Raw genomic sequence first — 8,358 nt, 5'->3', positions numbered from 1 at the left:
TTTGGCATACAAAGGTGGAGCCACATTTTTTCTGTGGTGTTTGACCACTGGAATAGAGTGGTTATTGTCTACAAGGGTCCTATCTAGTTAGGCTGCTCATTCTTGGTTCTTTAGATTTAGGGCAGACTTTTGCTGAGACTGTTTTTGTCTATGCCCATTGATATGACTCATGATGCACCGTATTTATTATTCTGTCAATTGCAGCATTATAATACTTAAAACTACAAGCTTAGTTTGATGTGCTAAATGGGTATCATCATCAGATAATATTTATAATATCTATAACTTTGTCAAACTGTATAAGACAGTCAATACACTCTTCACACCTCACCAGGGTGATATCAGAAAAGGCTAAGCAGGGAGCCATGACTTTTTATCCCCATCAGACAGCAATGATCAATATCTCTTGTGTAGTCAGTGGAGACCATGTGAAGTGCCTGGATTTCCAAAAATTATCAACAAAATGCTACAAAACAAAACCCATAGGATCATCTCAATAAATGTAGAAAAAGCATTTGATAAATCACCATTGCTTCATATAAAACCCTCAAAAAATTAGGCATAGAAGGAACATACCTCAAAATAATGAATGCCATGTGTGACAAACTCACAGCTAACATCATACAGAACAGGGAAGTTGAAAGCATCCCCTCTTTGAATTGGAACAAGACAAGAATGCGACTTTTGCCTCCCCACTTCAACATAGTTCTGGAAGTCCTAGCCAGGGCAATCAGGCAAGAGAATAAAATGAAAGGCATCCAAATTGGAAAGGAAGAAGTCAAATTATCTCTGTTCACTGAGAATATAATCTTATATCTAGAAAACCCTAAAGACTTTACCAAACAACCTTTAGAGTTTTTAAAGTGAATTCAGTAAAGTTTCAGAATACAAAATCAACATACAAATTTTTAGCATTTCTACACACCAATAACAATAAAGTTGAGGACCAAATCAAGAAGACAATTCTTTTAAAATAACTGTAAAAAAAATACCTTCAAATATATTTAACTGGGGAGGTGAAAGATCTCAAGGAAAATTACAAAATACTGGTGAAAGAAATTATATACAACACAAACAAATGGAATCCCATGCTCATGGATCACAAGAATTAATATCATTAAAAGGACCATACTGCCCAAAGCAACCTACAGATTGAATGCAATTCCTATCAAAATACCAACACTATTTTTCAGAGAATTAGAAAAAAAAATCCTAATAAAAAAAGAGCCCAAATAGCCAAAGCAATCTTAAGCAAAAAGAACAAACTTGCATGTTGGGAAATAGGGCTTCTCTTAAGACGTGGAAAGTTTCAGGAGTTTTACAGGACTTTGCCTTGAAGGAATCTGTGGGTGTGTTAGTTCACAGACCAGAAGCTGCTTAGCAACAAGGGGAGCATTCCACCAATCAGAGGTGACTGCAAGCCAGAGCCTGGAGCTTGTGCAAGGCAGAGCTTGGCACGGGGCCCAAGGCTAAGAAACTGATCAAGGGATGTCAGCCCAGCAGACAACCTGCAGCTGGAACTATCATAAACCTCAAGGCTATTTCTGTTTCACTCCTGACCACTTGTCTCAGTATACAGAGAAATAGATTAGAAAAGTATGCAGGCTCAGTGTTCCTGTTTTTTATACATTTTTATCTTTAACTTGTATGCTCAGCTAGATTTATTCTTAACTTAGGGCTTAAAATGTTTATCTTGAAAAAAATTTGTAACCGTTTACTCTTGTAGATAGAATTAGGTAAGGGATCTCTTGAAACCTTTGGGAGGCCTTTAAACCTAAACGAATAATATGTACACATAATTCTATGACCAAGGACAACTGCTTGCTGTACCAATAAATACTGATGTGGGACTTCACTCAGTGAATCTTGGCTCATGGGAATGCTGGAGGACCCCTAATTTCCCCATCACTTTAACCTACACTTTGTCTCTGTTATATCCAAATCTCTTGCTATGATCCTACCTGGGACCTGTTTTTCTGGGAGAGTAGCTAACTCCCGGCAGCTGCAGTCATCTCATTACCTGACTTCAAATTATAATACAGGGCTATGGTTGTCAAAGCAGCATGGTCCCGGTATCACAACACATAGACCAATGAAAAAGAACAGAGAACCTAGAAACAAAGCCATGTATCTACAGCCAACTGATCTTTGACAAAGGCAACAAAAACATACACTGGGGAAAGTACACACTTTGCAAAAAATAGTGCTGGGAAAATTGTATCCCTATATTCAGAAGAACGAAACTGGACTTTTCTCACCATATAGGAAAATCAACTCAAGGTGGATTAAAGACTTAAATGTAAAATTTGAAACTTTAAAAATATAGGAAGAAAACCTAGGGAAAACTCTTCTATACATTGGTCTAGGCAAAGAATTCATGACTAAAATCTTAAAAGCATAAGCAACAAAAACAAAAATAGAGAAATGGGACTTAATTAAACTAAAAACTTCTATACGGTAGAATAAATAATCAACTGAGTCAACAGAAACCTGCAGAATGGGAGAAAATATTCACAAATAATGTGATCTATAAGGTACCAATATCCACAATTTACAAGGAACTCAAACAACTCAACAACAACAAAAAAGCAAATAATCCTATTAAAAAGTGGTCAAAGACAGGAATAGACATTTTACAAAAGAAGACATACAAATGGCTAACAAGCAAATGAAAATAAATGCTAAACATCATTAATCGTCAGAGAAATGCAAATTAAAAGCACAATGAGATATCATCTTACACCAGTCAGAATGGCTATAATTAAAAAGTCAAAAATTACATATGTCAGTGTGGATGTGGAGAAAAGGGAAGACTTATACACTATTTACAGGAATGTAAATTATTACAACCTCTATGTGAAACATGGAGATTTCTCAAAGAACTAAAAATAAAACTACCACTCGATCCAGCAATCCCACTGCCAAGTATCTACTTAAAGGAAAATAAATCATTATATAACAACGATACCTGCACTGGTATTTTATCACAGCACTATTCACAAGAGTAAAGATGGAATCAACCTAAGTGCCCACCAACAGATTACTGTATAAAGAAAACGTGTTATATATTCACAATGGAATACTATTCAGCCATAAAAAGAATGAAATTATGTCTTTTGCAGACATATGGACAGAACTGGAGGCCATTATCTTCAGTGAAATAACTCAGAAAATCAAATATCACACATTCTGACTTATAACTGGGAGCTAAATAATGTGTGCACATGGACATAGAGTGTGGAATGATAGACATCAAGAGACTTGGAATGGTAGGAGGGTGGGAGGGATTAGGTGTCGAGAAAACTATTTGTGGGTATGATATAAATTGCTTTTGAGATGGATATACTACAAGCCCTCACTTCACCACTGCGCAAAATATCCATGTAATAAAATCACACCTGTAGCCCTTAAATTTATACAAATGAAAAATAAAATTAAGAAAAGTTCAATTAAAAAAATATATTAAACAAAAATCCAATGGTAGAAATGCCAAAATAAAGATTAAAATAATTAATAAATGGAAATACAAATCACTATATATGAAAATATACCATAAATAGCTGGGCACGGGGGCTCACGCCTGTAATCCTAGCACTTTGGGAGGCTGAGGTGGGAGGACTTTTTTTTTTTTTTAATGGATTTTTCTTTATTGAGAAACTTAAGACTTGGGTACATCAAATAAACCAATTTCTGGGGAGGGGGGGAATCAAAACCCACAGTAGAAAAAAAAAAATTAACACTGTCTGGGCCATAGCAGAACCCAGAGAATATATTTATATAATAGAAAAATTCTAGGCGCTTCATAATTGGCCTTTTGATATAAAATGACCTGTTAAATTTGCAATTTGTGGTTCCTGGTGTTGAGGTCCATAGGACAAGCTAGGAAGTCTTCAAACCTGGAGCTGAATTCCATGAGGGGTTATTTGCCTTTGAATCGGTTTTTCCTTGTCTAAGAGGTAGCAGCAGCAACAGCACCCACTTTCTGGGCAGCTTCTTTCTTGGCATGATGAGCCTGTAGAACTGCCACAGCTTCATCCACCTTGGAGCGGAGAGACTCAGGGAACTCCAGCATGTGCAGCAGTTCAGAGTTGTCGATCTCCAGCAGCATTCCCGTAATCTTTCCAGCCGGGTTTGAATGCGTTGTTTGGATGAGCGGGAACAGACGTTCTCCCAGTATCTGCTTCTGTTCTTGGGGGCGTGCTGCGGCCAGCATGGAGGCAGTCAGAGGCGCCTGCCCCTGCACGTGGACTGCAGGCTAGGGTGGCTGCAGAAGCTGTATCGCGGGATGAGGGCTGCGGACACTGGAGGCGTATTTGCATGGCGCAACAGCCCGAGGAGCAGCGGCAGCAGCAACAGCAGCACGTGGCGCTAAGTTCTGCACAGCTGTGGGAACGCCTCCAGACTGGCAGCTGTCAGTCAGCCCTTGCTGGGAGGCACCAGCCCCACCAAAGTCCATAGCCAAGCGGTCTGGGCACTCAGACCCGACTCTCTGAGTAATAGTAGGGAGACCAGGAGAGGCCAGAGCATTACCAGTTGGAGCCAGATGGCGGAGAGTTGGACGAGGCCCAGACGGGCGTATAGCAGTTGGCATTCCTTGGAAGCCTTGAGGTCTCCCACCTTGCTGCCTGCGTGGCTCGGCCTCATCTGTGCTAACTGGTTAGGTGTATAATACGGAGGTCTTCCTTGAGCCTGTGGGACTGCTGGCACAAAGCAGCCATCAGCTGCAGGCTGGAACTGATTTAAGATGGCACTGGCAGGGAGTGCTCTCATTCCAGCCACCCGCTGCATATATTGGTTGGTCAGGTGAGCCTTTCTCTCTTCCTTCCTCTGGGCCAGGGCAACGTACAGTGGCTTGGAGCCCACGATGCGTCCATTCATCTCAGTGACTGCTTTGGCTGCCTCTTCAGGAGATGAGAAGCAGACGAAGCCAAACCCTTTGCTTCTTCCATCCTCCGGCATTACCTTAGCGCTGGTGATTGATCCAAAAGGAGAAAACTCTTTCCTTAATTTCTCATCATCAATAGTGTCATCCAAGTTCTTAATGTATAGATTCACCCCCTGATATCGACTAATTCTGTCCTGTTTCAGCTGCTCAAATTTCCGTTTTAACTCTGCCTGCCATTCCACTTTCTTCTGAGCACGGCCTACAAATATGACTTTACCACTGATTTCTTTTCCGTTCATCTCTTCCACGGCCTCATTGGCATCCTCGTGCTTTTCGTAACTCACAAAGCCAAAGACTTTGGATTTCCCACCGGGATCTCTCATCACCTTGACACTTAGTGTCTTACCAAACTGGCTAAAAAGCTCTTTCAGACTCTCATCATCCACCTCTTCCCCAAAGTTCTTGATACACACATTGGCGAATTCTTGGCTTTGGCTCCAAGCTCAGCTTCCCGCTCTTTGCGAGACTTGAATCTGCCCACAAACACTTTGCGGTTCGAGGAGCATGCCATTCGTCTTCTCGATGGCCTTGTCGGCAGCCTCTTGGGTCTCGAAGTGCACGAAGGCGTAACCTTAGAGCCGTTCTCATCACACACCACCTTACAGGACAGAATGTTTCCAAAAGCAGAAAAAGTATCATAAAGTGCCTTGTTATCTGTAGATCTGTCCTGGTTCTTGATGAAGACGTTTCCCGCACCAGATTTTCTCAAAGAGGGGTCTCTCCGAGACCACATGACACGGACTGGCTCTCCCTTAATCACATCGAAGTTGATGGCGTGCGAGGCCCGCTCAGCGTCCGCCGGCCGCTGGGAGTCGCTGTAGGCCAAACCCGGGAGCGGCGGTGATCACACCGGGGCGGACCGGATGGAGAGCACAGGCCCGCAGGGCTGAGCTTCTCGCGCAGCACGGCCTGGGTGACGTCCGAGCGCAGGTCGCCCGCGTCCAGCGAGGCCATGGGGTAGCTGCCGGCCGCAGGACGGGGGCCCGCTGGGAGGCTCGCAGGTGGCACAGAGCACGGCCGAGACGAGCCGGAGTCCGCGGGCGCAGAGGCCGGGCGGGGCACGGCAGCTCGCACGGACCGCAACGCCTCAGACAAGAGGCCCTCAAAACAGTACGGCCCTCCCTGGGAGCTTGCCATTTTCAGCTGTCCCGGTTTGAAGCTCCAAATTCCCAAAAGAAAAAAAAAATTAAATGAGAAATCCCCTTCCGCAGGATTAAAAATCCTGTAAGCGGCAAGCAGATGCTGCCCACAGCGGCCTCCGGACACGCGTTTCTCTATGAATCTAGGCCTCGGGCTCCCGGCGGCCTAAGATCACGACAGCCGGGAAGAGGGAAACCGAATCCTGTGGGTGCCCACTCGGCAAGCCCGGGCGCGGGAGCCCACTGTCGGTCATTGCACAGAGGATTGTGAGGAAAACCGGTATGACCTTTTCAAAAACAATGGACTTCCACTCATGATCCAAGCTTAACTGAATCTCAGAATGAGGAACTAAACAAAGCTGCCACATTCGTGCCTCACAACTGCAAAAAAATCACAGAGAAATTATCTCTAAGTCTAGGAGAATATCCTTTTGATGAAAATGAAACAGAACAATTAAGGGATATAAATGTGAAAGAAGAGAATCTTGAAGAGCACTGGAAGAAAGCAAAGGAAATTCCACACAGAATAGGCAGCTTGAAAGAGAAGGAAAGGAGGAAGAAATACGAAGAGAAAAATATAAGGATGATATTTCATCTGTGAACGTAAATATTCAGAATGCATTGAAACGTCTCCATGCAGATAGTATTGGTCGAGGTAGCAAAGCAGAAGATAAGGATAAAAGCCATTCTAAACACATTCAGAGTTATAAATCCCATGGAATCATGTCTAAAGCATGTGCAAGTGATGACCAAATGAAGACTCTGTTAAAGAGTGCAAACCCAGTTAATACTTGTTATAGGGAGAGTGAGCAAAGTAAGAGTTTGTGTAAAGCCAATTCAACCTGCAACCAAAGCCTACATGAAGAAACAACTGTTGAAAAAAAGAATTTTGTTTCTCAATCAAGTGACCATGTTTTTAAACATCCAACTCACACTGCCAAAAATAGAAAGCAGCAGTTACCAGTAACAGATCCATTTACATTATGTTCAGATATAATAAATAAAGAAGTAATCGGTTTTCTAGCAACGGACACTGACAATTCTTCCAAAATGTTGAAGTATAGATGCTCAGGTTGCATAGCAGTAGGAATATCACTGAATAGCCGAAATTTTAGCAAGCTCTTGCATTCTTGCCCATACCAATGTGATCGTCACAAAGTCACTGTGGAAGCTGAAGACAGATATAGAAGTGAACTAAGGAAATCACTTATCTGTAACAAAAGTAATTAATTCAGCAGCTTTAAAACTAAATTCTGCTCACCTCACGTAGAAGACAAAGACTCAGTAATGAATCTACTACCTCTGGAGGAATAAGTGAATATATTTAATTTTTAAATGAACTTAAATTTCATATATTCCTGAGAAAGAAGTGAACAGCTGAGTGGTTGTTCTCAGTCTCATCATTAATGGCTCTTAAATGATAGCCCTTGGCTCTGATGAGGGTCATGCCTCCTAAGAAAAGAGACTTCCCCCTTCCTTTCTTCATGTTGCTTACTCACCCACTGCTTGCCAGCTGGGAAAGCAGCAAGAGAAACTAACATTTATCAAGCACCTGCTATGTGTTAGGTGTTTTATAGATACTATTTTTTTTCTTTAATTCTTGAAATAACATTGTTACGGTAGATATTATTTTTGGGGTTTGTTTAGAATTATTTTTTGGAGGCAACACAAATGTTCTAAAATTATATTAAGGTAATGTTTGCACAACTCTGTAGAAAAAATCCATTAAATCGTACATTTTAAATGGATGAACTATATGATGTGGATTATGTCGATGAAGCCGTTATAAAAAGACTATCATGACATAAATGGAGATATGAATAATAATATATGTACAAAAACTGATACTGGAATTTTATGTCAAATGATAGAAAACAGCCTAATGGCTAAGTATGCCTAAGTTAAATGACTTTCATTTTATCTATGGAATGAAATATTGTAAAGAATTTAAAATATATTGATTACAAATTTCTAATAGCATGTAAGAATTCTTATGATGTGTTAAAACATATAAAAGGTCATATACGCAGTATAAGCTATATTATGTAGATACTTCTGTGTATGTGAGGGTTCATACACACATTTATTTAAATAGACTGGATATACATACATGCAATAATTTGAACAGCAATTTTATCTTAGTAGTGTGATCATTGCTTTTTTGTTTATTTTTTGTTCCCCTTTTATCTTATAAATTTCTACAATGTACATATAGTACTTTTTTTTTTTTTTTTGAGACAGTCTCACTATGTTGCCCGGGCTAGAGTGCCATGG

General features: G+C 41.0%; 2 pseudogenes across 1 annotated transcript; one reads left to right on the top strand and one right to left on the bottom strand.

Moving 5' to 3' along the window:
- Positions 1–3,934: 3,934 nt before the first annotated feature.
- LOC105810490 lies at positions 3,935–6,082 on the bottom strand (annotated as a pseudogene). Its single transcript, XR_001137495.1, has one exon. The product of XR_001137495.1 is annotated as a polyadenylate-binding protein 4 pseudogene (transcript).
- A 102-nt stretch (positions 6,083–6,184) lies between these two features.
- On the top strand, positions 6,185–7,412 carry LOC105810489 (annotated as a pseudogene).
- Positions 7,413–8,358: the final 946 nt, after the last annotated feature.

Source organism: Propithecus coquereli, unplaced genomic scaffold, assembly GCF_000956105.1.
Source record: "Propithecus coquereli isolate 6110/MARCELLA unplaced genomic scaffold, Pcoq_1.0 Scaffold213, whole genome shotgun sequence".
Taxonomy (NCBI): Eukaryota; Metazoa; Chordata; class Mammalia; order Primates; family Indriidae; genus Propithecus; species Propithecus coquereli.
Note: the sequence above shows the minus strand (reverse complement) of the source record. Positions and strands in the feature narration are given on the sequence as shown.